The sequence below is a fragment of the Aptenodytes patagonicus genome, chromosome 4, assembly GCF_965638725.1.
Source record: "Aptenodytes patagonicus chromosome 4, bAptPat1.pri.cur, whole genome shotgun sequence".
Taxonomy (NCBI): Eukaryota; Metazoa; Chordata; class Aves; order Sphenisciformes; family Spheniscidae; genus Aptenodytes; species Aptenodytes patagonicus.
Window position 1 is genome coordinate 17790510 of NC_134952.1, and position 12516 is coordinate 17803025.

The window sequence follows — 12516 nt, forward strand, 5'->3', positions numbered from 1 at the left end:
AACTTAAGAATTAGGAAACTAAAACTGTATTGCAAGAACGTTTCCACAAGCAGAGCAGGTGCTAAAAAAGGCACCAATACCGCATCCTAGCAATTTCAGCAAAGCAAAAATATACTGTAGAATCACAGAAGTTAATTCTAGACAGAGACTCCTCTGCTGGGAAACGCACATGCAGTATTACTGAAATTTCTTCTGGAACTGTTCTACAAAACCTACTCAACTTTAATCCCTTCTCTTTACATTGGTCACAAATCCACCTGCTATGACTCTGGTTGTAAACAGTGCCTCCTCAGCATCTCAAGAAATAGGTCTTCCTAGACAGTCATGGAAATATTAAAGATTCCTCCAGTTCTGACATGGAAATGTTGAGAGAAACTGGTTGTTCTGAAACACAGCTACCACAGAAGGAAGCCAGAGGAGGCCACTAGTAATTACTGCAAGGAAACGACAAGAAAAACCCTATGCATTTCATTCTCAAAAAGATGTTTCCTGCATATAAGAGACGGGATGCATCTCACCCAACATCATCCGTTTCACCATTACATATCTAATCTAGGTTAGTCAACGGAGAAAGACAGGTGCTTCCAAAGGACAATGTTTCCCTTTCCAATACAGGTGTCTAAATCAGGTAAGGGAAGTGAAGTGAATTGCTTCGTGTTTGGTTGTTTTGTTATTGCTTCTTCTGCATACCCAACTTCCCAGCTCTTCCCTCTTCTATAGAGCTGAGACAGAGTCCCATACAGAGGGAAGAGACAAGTTTTAACTCTTAGAGGCTGAAAGTGATTAATTTTCCTCTGTTTCTCTGTTTTCTGAGGTTTTTCTTCATCCTGCACTAATGTCTCACTTCATATTGTCTTCATTTCTGTATACCCACTTCATGTTGTTTTACCAACACTTTACAAACCAAAACAGATACTGGGCATACAGATACCATGCACATCTGCTTTGATGCAGGATTTTGGAAAAAACTATTTTTTTTCCAAACTGAATGCAGTTTATTTTGTCTTCCAACTATATTCCTTTTCTTCTTTCCATCTTGTTTAGGTGTTTATGATTCCCTTTGAATTAGTATCACCTGTTAATTTTAATATGTTGTTTATTTTTACTTCCAGATCATTAATTAATATATGAAATACTGCAAGCTCTAACCCAGATCTTTGTAGCATCTGCCTCCCTACAATATGACGTTATAAACCTTTTGTTTACAGTTCCCGATTCATGCTGTATCTTATCTGTCAACACCCTTTTCTACATACCTTTGAAATAGTTTATCGAAACTTAAATATCAAAAGCAGTTTTGTAGATTTTGTATGCAATTAAAAACTAGAATAAATAAAATCAGTCAGCATGACATTTACATGAAATATATTTCTATTTCTGTGTTCTCCTTGAGGTGAATCAAATTCATCCTGAGTGTATTTGTCAGGTTAAGCTGTATTCAAATTCTGTCAGAGAGGATCACATTATTTTTCAGTAAAAGTTAAAATTAGGTAACATTTCTGTCTATTAAAAACCACTGAACTAGATGAAAACACTTTAAAAGATTATGCTTATTCGTTGATAAAGTAAATCAACACGCACACATATGTAGACAAGCAGAAAGGCCCAATTGTTTGATTTCAGAGTCCTTTCTGTTCACCTTTCGTAATCTCTGTCTTGGTGAAATTCTTGCATAACTCCTTAAGATCTCAAATATCCCCATAAACCTTTGACTTTTACAGTCTTGGATGAGTTCAAATCCATGTTATGAAGCTGTTTCAGGAAGATAACATGCAAGAAATAGATTTGTTCAACACAAGCCACATTTATATCTATGCCCTCTGTCTGTCCATTTTAAGGTCATTCTAGTCCAGGCAAATTTTTAGTGCAGAAGTGAAATCAACAATTCTGTGTCAATAGAAGGAATAAAAAGGCCTTATTTCCATGTAATTCACTGATAATTTAGCTGTCTGCTTTTTGTTACATATCTAAAACTTATAGGAGAGCTTGATAGGTTTATATCCCACAAGTCTGATCTCTATTATGCTTCAAAAATATGAGCAAATGCATCTCATTAACCAGATTTAAATACAGTGGTGACAGAATTCATTTGCCAAATTAACACTCAATTTTGTGAAAATGTTTCATTACATCCCAAATTTTTAAAGGTCTTTAAGGAGTCTAAAATTGCAGACATACGTTCAGTGCTTTCAAAGGGTTGGTTTGGGGGGGGGGGGGGGGAGTGTTTATGTTTCTAGATATTTATCTGAAACTTTATCCTTCCAAAATATCTTTTAAAATCTTGTTACAGATTATGATAAAGCAACATTGTCCAATTTTACAATAAATGCAGTAAGCAAACAAATTCATCAAGTAAGTTCTCACATTTTTCCTGTTTTTCAAAGTATTTCCTTACTTTAAATACAGTAGAATTTGGAAATCTTGCAAATATAAACTGTAGAATCGTTGATTTAATTACAGCCCAGGGTGAAACAGATTTTCCCAACCAAATACATCTTTTTGTGGAGACAAATATAATTTATTTAAAACACAATGTTTATTGCAGGTTTTGCCTTTGATGTAGATCTGTGATAAGCACAGATAAAATAAGGCCTGTTTCTTCCTAATCCAAACTAAAGCATTATACAGATTGGATCAAATTCTTACTCTCCTGGAGTTTGCGGGTGAAATTCTAATAGAGGAATTTTTAAAATTTAAAAAGATTTCTTTATATGTCCTAGATACTTCCTAATTAAGAAAAGAAACCATCAAAACCCTCAGGTATCCACGAATTAATAATACCAGTTTCTACTACTGCGGGCACCAAAATTTAAGTTCTTTGCTGCTATAAGCAAATTCAACAGTGGGAATATATGTGAAAGTTTCACAGACCCTCTGCTGCTACTATGTTAACAAAAGGGTTGTTGCTTTTTTCTTCGCAGGTTATTATGTTTACACTTTTAAAAAAGAAAAGCACAGTATTCTAGGGACTGTGGAGATTTCAGATGCCTTGCAGTTTTCTCATCTTATAATATGCAGTTCATACTCTTATTTTGTTATGACTAAATATATTTTCTACTCAGAGAGAATAGCCAGTTTTCAGAATAGAGGTCATGAATAGAGGGTCTAAAGTGCTGTACTAGCAGCTATCCTACTGAATACATCCATTAAAATTTCAAAAAATAAATTAATATCAAAAGTGATAGTTGACTACAGGAGTTGCAGAAAAACCTCACACACACAGTGGTAAAAAAGACAGATAAAGTTCACTGTAGATAAATGTGATGTAATGTACTTTAAAGGAGCAAATCTAAATTTTCCATACACACTGACAGAATCTGAAATTGCTCAGTAAAGAAATCTTGGAGCTATAAAACATACAAGAAAGACAGCAGTCAGACAGCTAGATAGCTGGACTTCTAAGCAACAAATGCAGAACAAATGAAAAAGCCTCCCTGTATCACAACCAGAAGTCTATGATTCACCCACGTCTTGTATACAGCATGCAGTTACGGTTCCCTGCCGGCTCCTTAAGCTGAGTCTAATTGAACTGAAAAAAAGGTGTACTAAAAAGCAACAAGAATAATCAATCATGATAAAAGCTTCCATGCAAGAAGTAACACAATAAAGCATGACTCTCCAACTCTGAAAGAGACACAGCTAAGAAGGGAACATGAGATAACTTTGTTAGAGATTAAAATACTGGGATTTAGGTGTTCACTGGTGTGCCATTCGTGTAAACTCCCATTATAGTCCATCAACAGAGATCCAGTCAGTAAAGCTGGCAGAGACCTGAAAGCAATTCAGCTCACTGAGGTAGACACCGAGGTCCTGACTCACTTGCCTAATCTCAGAGATCTGATGCCATTTAAGATGCCATAGGCACCTGTAATATCACCATAGGAATTGACAAATATGCCACAGGCTTTGCAGGTTAACTATGCTTTTCCAGAACTAGGCAGATTATGCTCAAATCTCAAATGACATTAGTTTTAGATAGTTCATGAAACTGAGTACAGTCCCTAATGGTTGGTCTGCTAAATTACTCTCTAGGCTCTACTGATTACATTGGCAGCTTGGACATACAGTACACATGAAGAACGCTAAATTAAAGTATCCTTATCTCAAACTGAACCTCATCCATGCCATCCCTACAGTCAAAAGTATAATGGAGAAGGTAAATACCAAATGATCACTCATCACCATTTTCAATATATGAACTACAAAACAGCTAGGAGGTGGCAGATTAAAATAAACAGAAGACAGTATATCATGCTACATTCAGCTAAGTACAAACGTCCTGTCACAGGAGTCTGTAACACCATAAGGTCACATGGATTCAAGAACTGATTGGACAAATTTATTGAAGAAAAATCCAGTCAGGGCTATTAAGTACTAAGATACTTTGGCAGTCTCTGGAAAACTCACACAAATCACTGGAGGCAGGGAGAATACTTTACACAAGTGCACTAGAGGCATGCCATATTCCTGTAACTCTCTGGGCACCATCAGAGACAAGCTACTGGCTCAGATGGACCTCAGCATACACTGTTTTTTAAAAGATATTTTTCTTTCAGTTTCTCTCCTCCCTTTCAAATTAGTATCGTAGGAGCCAGAATCAACATATTATTATGTAGTTAAACAGCTACATAATAATACACATAATAATACTACACCATTACCCATGTACCCATATAATTTTTACCAATGGAGCTAGACTGAATACAGCCACTACTCACATTCCCATTTCAGGAAGACATTCTTATTAAGCATATGCATATTAAGCATATGCTAAAACACCTCCTGAGATTGCGTCGATGATCACAAAACCAAGAAAATTTAACCACCATTTATCATCAGAAAAAGTGGAAACAGTCTGGGAAATTTAAATTGGCCTGAATAAACAGAGTGGGTCTCTGAGCAACCTGATCTAGTTGAAGATGTCCCTGTTCATTGCAGGAGGGTTGGACTAGATGACCTTAATAGTCCCTTCCAAACCAAACCATTCTATGATTCCATGATAAGGGCCTAGTCCAAATATTAATGCTTAGACTAATTTTTAATTATGCTTTAATTTTTAATTTTTAAGCATTAAAATTTAAAGCTTTAAGACCCACAAGTCTCTGACAGCGTCATGTTTATATCGTGAACAACGACTGCGCTGGATGACCAAGAGGCTACTCCGACTTGACTATACTCCCTGGCCACACCCTGACTGCATTCACACATCTGGGTGCACAAGTGGGCAGGGAGCTGTACTGTTCTCCAACACACATTCCTCCTCTTGAAAGTCAGGGGACAAGGACTGTAAGGTGCATTGCCAAGAGTGTAGTAGCAATGCACTGTAGTTGCATTGCAATGTCCTGTATTTTGAGACAATTCATTATTTTTATGAAATACTAAGGTATATCAGCGTTTAGTAAAAACATTTAAACATTGTAAAAACATTTAAAAGTACCAGCTATAGTTCTTAACAGCCCTGTTATCAAATTCTAGTAGTTCTCTCCTCCTGAATGAAAAAAGCAAAATATTCAACTGTAATCTCATATTTACATCTAAAGGTAGCTCTTATATAACCCTCTAGATGTCAGTGCATAGTCATAACCAAATGCTGCAGCTTCCAAAGACAATTAAAACAGAAGACTTCTCCAGCAGTAACCTGTTTTAAGTTAAAACTGTGTTTAAGTGCCTAAAGGCCAAGTCATACAATATTCTGAATGACAACTACATTAAAAAAGTACAATCTTACTTCAGATGAATTTCACTGAGTTCATTAACTTAAAAAAAAAATCCCTACTTGAAAACAGTCAGTTTGTAGTTTCCTTATGAAATAAAGGCAGTACTTCCTCAGTACTAGGGTTATGTGTGTTCTGCTGCCTCCGAGCCCTTTGGAAGACAAGTGAATATACATTAAGTAAATGCCAAGTCTGAACCAGCACAGCCGAGCCTGAGCTACCGTGCCCCATTGGGAAGCAGGATAAATTAATTCGGTCTTGCTACTGGACTAACTACATTCACACAATTCCTGATGGCTTTAAGCACATGCGAGAAAAAATTGCATGCCTATCTGTTCCTACTAAAAGCACAGGTTAAGTGGTCTTCAGCACCACATAGAGACAGTCTGGTTGTGTACAAGCAGGAAAAACAAGTGAACTGTTACAGTGAGACAGCTAATGTGTTTCAGATGTGACTGTAGAGGTGGCAACAGAGGTAGTTCTACATCAGTGTAACAGCTGTTGTAATAAAACATAAACACTTTTATCTAATGAAGACGTGACTTCAGGGAAAAAATAACAGGATACTTTATGGAAAAAAATATTTCATATACCATACACAATGCTGAAGCGCTCAAAAGCCTAAATACATAGCTTTACAATATTTAAGTGAGAATGTCTTAAGCTGAGTTGGCATTGACTTCTAACTTGAGTACAATTTCCTCAGTTTTAAAATATTGGCATCTACATACTGGTTAAAGAAAATGTTAGGAGAGAGGTACAGTTATAGTGTCACTGAAAAGGGTACTTTTATACATTATCCATGAAGAAAAGATAGAACACGAAAAAACTATAACCTTGCAATTTTCTTTTGTGCAATTAATGGATCACTATATATTTTATTACCTATGGCCTGTAATGCGCATAGTAATGAAACACACAACATTTTGTATATAAACATTAACTAGGGTTCCTTGAAAATGTGACTTGAATTTAGTATATAGTTTCCATTATAAAGTAGCTTTGAGTTGTCGATTACTAAGCCTGTCAGATTTTCTGCAAACTTGGTATAGTCAGTGACAAATTTGTATGGTAAGAGGGTAATTCCCATACAAAGATGCCATTCTTTTACCCTGAATTAATTTCAATGACAATTTCTAGCCTTGCAAATAATAAGATTCTGGGTTACTTCCTAATAGAAATAGTGGCTTTAATACTGCTTTTGACTAGCTGGTCAATACAATTATATGACATAGCACATGGATTTTATGATCCAGGAGTTCCCTTTTAGTTCTGTAAGGAAAACGTAGTGATGTCAAGTTAAGAAATCTTAGTCTGCACATTTTTGTCAGCCGATAGGCAAAAATAATGCTAGCTTTGAAATCTTGATAGAAAATTGTACATAAAAATCATGAAAACAAATACATCATCAAGTAAAGTACATGGGGATATTGACAGCTGACTTTGTCAGTCTTGTTAGTACATAATGTAAACAGTTTTATAAAAAGATTCTTTCTATTTACCTACATGGAAACCATTTTTTATATTCCTTGCCCAAAGGAAAAAATATTGTTGCTCCAAAAGCATGATCCTAGTTTTTATGCTGTTCCATTTTGCTTCATTTCTGTAGAATACCGAATACCTCTCTAGAGAACTGAGATCAAAAAGCCTCAAGCACACAGGAGAGTTCTGGTAGCATAACAACTAACTGCCTATCAGCTGAGCCACTGTAAGCATTGGTTACTGAGTACTGTTAACACATCACAGTAAATAAGGTCAATAAACTTAGCTTAAACTACGTGAAAAAGGCAATATATTTCAACTAGAAACATGAGTAGACAACAGGAGTGCTCCATTACAGTTGCTCAGTTGATAGGTGCTTCCAGAATAAGCCATTAGAATTTGATCATATTTCATTCATAAACCTATCAGCCATTTTTTTTAATGGCAAATAAAACAGAAAAGGTTAAAAGATCTAATGTATAGCCATGCTGCATAACACCAGAGTGGTGTAAGCAGTCTATGCCCTCACACACATACCAGGCCACTTGCTAATTCTGTAAATTTCCACCCATAGAGTGAAGCTAATAGAACTAAATATGAGCATACGCTCATACATATCTCATACACTTCTGTGCAAAAGTCAGACATCCTTCCTTAAATAACTAATGAAATTGGGTTTTGCTTATCTGGCTGATTTTCCACTGAAGCTTATTAAATAATGTTCATATTTTCTACCCTGTTGAATGAGTTGAGGGGCAATAAACCTCCTGGTGACTGGTGGTGATAAGCAGCCGGAGTGTGTAACATTTTCAATTGCTCCACATAGAGTCATTAAGGAACATCTGCCTATGCTGCTGCTTCTAGAAGAGGAACACACTTGATCCCCTTTGACATTTCTTTCCCCGAAGGAAAAAAAGGTTCTTAACTGTGTTTTACCAGCAATTACCTGCATCAGCACTCTCTTCCTCTGTTAAGACTCACAGTATCCAACATAGATACACAAAATTCTTGCCAGACTGCTTGATTTTTTTACTAACAATCTACTTGACCAGAAATACTGCAATTTAAAATATGCTTCTTACAACAAGGCTCCCAAATTCCCAATACAGAGTCAGATGAACCCCTAGGGAAAATGAGTTTGAGGGTAACTATATACTCTCATTAAAAACAATTCTCCATTGGTATCCAGGAATCTGTCTCTAAGAACAAAACAGAACCGTTTTGTGGCTTAGGTAGCTCTCTGATCACCATGTAATGTCACCATCCTAGTTATTTGTACTAGGCTTCGTTCCAGAACTGCAGTTCAGAACAGAGGGTTTGGTTTGAGCCCCACTGGCAGAGGTCTGAAAAGAAGCCTGAATAACGTGGATATCTGCAGTGTATCTAGTTCTTGCCAGCCCTGCTCGAACTGCATTTTCAATGAAAGCTGATCCACTCTCCTCAGCACTCCTCTTCAAGAGTTCATTTGCATTTCTCATCCTATCTCAAGTAAAAAGGACTGTCCTGAGAATCCATTAGCACATGAAAATCCTGTAATAGCCAATGGATGTTTGAAATCCATAGCTTGAGGCAGCAGGGAGTGACACCCAAAGCGTCTTATAAAAGTCACCATGCATTTTAAACTGCATGTTATTGCTAAACAGATCAGAAATACAAAGAACTGGCAAGCGCAAAACAGCATGCCAAGGATCCAATGTCTGATGGAGAAGTCTAAACTTAATTACTGGTACGAAGTCATGCATTCTGCTACAATCATAAGAACACACTAACTTCAAGTCCCTATTAATTTGAATGCACTAGTGTGTAGAAAGGTACCTACCAACTAAATGTGTGATTCATATATGTGAATGATAACCACAGATGGACATTCCCATTTGCAAGCAGAATGTTTGTGTTCTAATTTCTGTAAGTTCATAAATCAAAGCATAGCTCATCTGAAAATAGCTGTAATGTTATCCAATTTTAAGGTCAAAATTCAGAAGGCCTAGAGAGCTCTCATCCAAACTCACTAATCTTACCAGGGCTTTTAAACTTTTTACTTGCATCCATGGGAACAAAAAATTTCAGTTTGCACTTTTTAATATACCTTTTTTTCTAATATATATATTTTTCAAACAAAACCTGGTTGTCCCACATATTCATTTGGCACTGTGAGCTGAGGCTTTAAAAGCAAAACCTAAACTGTACAATTAATAATAAAACCCTGCCATATTTTCATTAGTGTATTTCAAACGTGGGCAGACATGTCTAATGGTAAACAAGGATCTCTGGCCACTTCTGCCTTGAAATGCAAAGGCCACCTTACTTTTGCGGAAAGAGGAGGGCAGAGCAGAACAGGGAGCCTGACTGAACTTACAAGTATGCTCATTTTTTGCTCATTGTGATAGCTCAATGTGGAAGTACAATGTATGTTCTAGATGTCAACAGTGGAAAAAGCCAACCTGTGTGAGAAGGGCCAGGCATCTAAAAATACTTATAAATGGGCTACAAAAAGCAGTAGCTTGCTGCCGAAAGCAAACAAAACATTTCTAAAGGTTTGTATTTTTGCTGCTACAGCCAAAAAGGCACAGAACAGAAAAATGCACGACTGAAGGTATGAAAACTTACTATATTCTCCCTCTCCAAAAGTAGAAATAGCAGGGCAGTAGAATGGGAGCAGCTTTCAGGATCTCTATCCTGATTACCTATGGGGATTCCCTGTACCAACCCACGTCTTAAAATGTAATCAGCACTTCATACAACAATGGAAACTCAATCACCTCACCCAGTTTGGTTCTGCTGTTGATGCCTTCGCACACCCCTCCTTTACCTTTGTGAGTAGGAGGAGGCCACTACTGACTATGTAACAAAGAAACAGAATGTAAGTCAAGCTCTGTATCCTACACCTAATTCAAACATTTTGTATTCATTTCTCCTGGCACAACGGAGTGGATGAATAATTAAATCATTATCTCCCCATCAATGAAAATCTAACATCACTGGGACAGGAAGTTGCAGCTGTATAACAACAGACAGCAGTATTGCATATTAGGTTAGAAATGGGAAAGGAAAGCGCTACAGGCAATTCAAGGTTAGGAGGGATTTTATTATAATTATCCTGACTGTAATATAGCGAAGAAAACAGTGATTTGAAAAGGAGCTCTCAAAGTTCCTAGGCCAAAAATGATTATAACAAATTTTCCATATAGCCATTTTTCAGCTAATCTGGTCCAGATTTTGCTTCTCAGATGTCTGCTGTTGGTACAGCATTAGTCTACCCAGAAATTAGAAGGGAAAGCTTATGATTAGCTTATGATTATTAATTCCAATTCTGCCATGAGTTCTCTGTCAGTGTAGTGTTATTGCAGAGAAAAATGGTTCTTAAAGGCCACATTGCAAAACAGAATGATTTGCTTTTCAGAAGTACTTTTTTGAGCTTCAGGTATAAATCGTCTTTATTGCAGATGACTGAAAAGTATCCAGAGGGGAAATTCTATTAAAAGTAAAGAAATCACCCCACACACATTTTAACAGTAGAAATTTAGCAAAAGCATCTGAAAAAAAACACTGCAATAAAATTTTGCCATGATCCTTTGCATTGGGATGATTTCCCCCCCCCCTTTTGCTGCTAAAATAGCAGAACTTTCTTCCCCAACCCAAAGACAAGCTTTATAAAGTAATATAAGAGTTTTCAGAAAGGATGAGATCTTTTTTCCTCAAAATTTAGTTCAGATTAGAGAGACTTTAAAAAGAATCACTTTATATAAAAAGGAAGGCACAGAAATCTCTACAGAAAATGAGTTTAGCTTGAGAGTTGAAAATTTTGAACAAGTGTTTCTTTGCACAGATCTCATCACTATGCTCTAAGTCTGCTGTTCAGAAATGGATCGTCCAGAAAGAGGGAGCTGGTGATTCCTCAACTCTTGTTACTGTGAAGCATAAGCTATCAATTAATAGAGATCCAGCTATTGCTTTTCTATTAGAAAAGGTAATACTGTTATTTTTTTGAGTGATACTTATGGACAAATTTTACTTAGTGTGCAAAATTGATCAAAGATAGCAAGTGAGTACCAGACGGAAAATAAGGAAACAACTCAGGACATCTTAATCTAATTTACAGTCATCTTTCATGTAAATTTCACTGTGGTTGAGGAATCAGGAATGTTATCAATAAACAGAAAGTGCTTCTCTCTAAGAATTTTTTACGGACTTCATTGCTCAAACATATCAGTGTTCAAAATAATAAAAAATTTGATGTTTATTTGTATAGTTTTCTTTCAGTTACTACAGAATGAAAATGTACCTTGAAGAGTAATGTGTGCATTCATGGGCAAAAAGTAAGGATCAGATTGTGTACAAATACTATTATACAAACATACAATCAAAGCACCAGTAAAGTAAGTATTGTTATAGTACAGTAAGTATAATATAGCAAGTATATATGTAAATATAGGTAGCATTTGTGTATGCGTTCATACACAATATACATTATCAAATACAGTCATCATTAATGAGAATGGCACTGTAACTAGTAAGCCATTCTAACTTGAACATCTTAATGATTTCCTATTGTTTGACCTGTATTTTTAGCCACTGCTTTTTCATTGTCAGTGTTTTTTCATTGCTAAAATGTCTTTACCAATTGCAGTGAGGTTACAGAACATGTAAAAGCTGGATTAGTGAACAAGGGTAGGAAATAGGTTTTTCTCACTGACAAAGGTGCAGCATAAAAATAGCTTAAAAGATAACTGCCACCTCCTACAGATTTTTCTCTTATTTCTTAACATGGTGTAGAAAATGTTCAAAATATTTTGTAGTGTAGGTCGGTATTGACTAAAAGTTTTACTACAATATACTACGTAATGTAGTCCTGACTCTTTTCCAACTCCTGTCTTTCACGAATGTCGTTTAAAGTATCTCTACTTACGCACATCAGGAACAATTAAGTACAAGACAACAAGTAATACTGTACTTTAGTACCAGTTCGGCTGCAGCTTTGCAACAGTATTACTCGAGAACCTATAAAACGCAAATGAATTGCCATCTTCATAATTCAGGGAAAAAAGCAGATACCGTCAATCCTTCCGAGCAGCACACAGACAAACCCTATGTCTTCGCAGAGCTTGAGCTCTTCTCGCTATTGCTGCACGCTAATTAGAATAGTTAAGTGCGAGACGTCAGCCACAAAGGCAACCCGCTAAGGTTGGTTTGTAGCACCCGCGAGGGAACTGTTTGAAAGGAAGTTTGTGCACACCAATGTTTTCAGCAACCGCCTTGTAAGAGAGGACCGGTTTCCCTTCCCTCCTCTCAGACAGGGGCCATCAGAGGAGGCAGCTCCGAG

The 12516-nt window shown here is 36.5% G+C and overlaps 1 protein-coding gene across 3 annotated transcripts in view; it reads right to left on the reverse strand.

The window, feature by feature from the left end:
- Positions 1-12516, reverse strand: part of FAM184B (family with sequence similarity 184 member B) — a 50984-nt gene that overhangs the window by 37989 nt on the left and 479 nt on the right. The gene's annotated exons all lie outside the window — the stretch shown is intronic.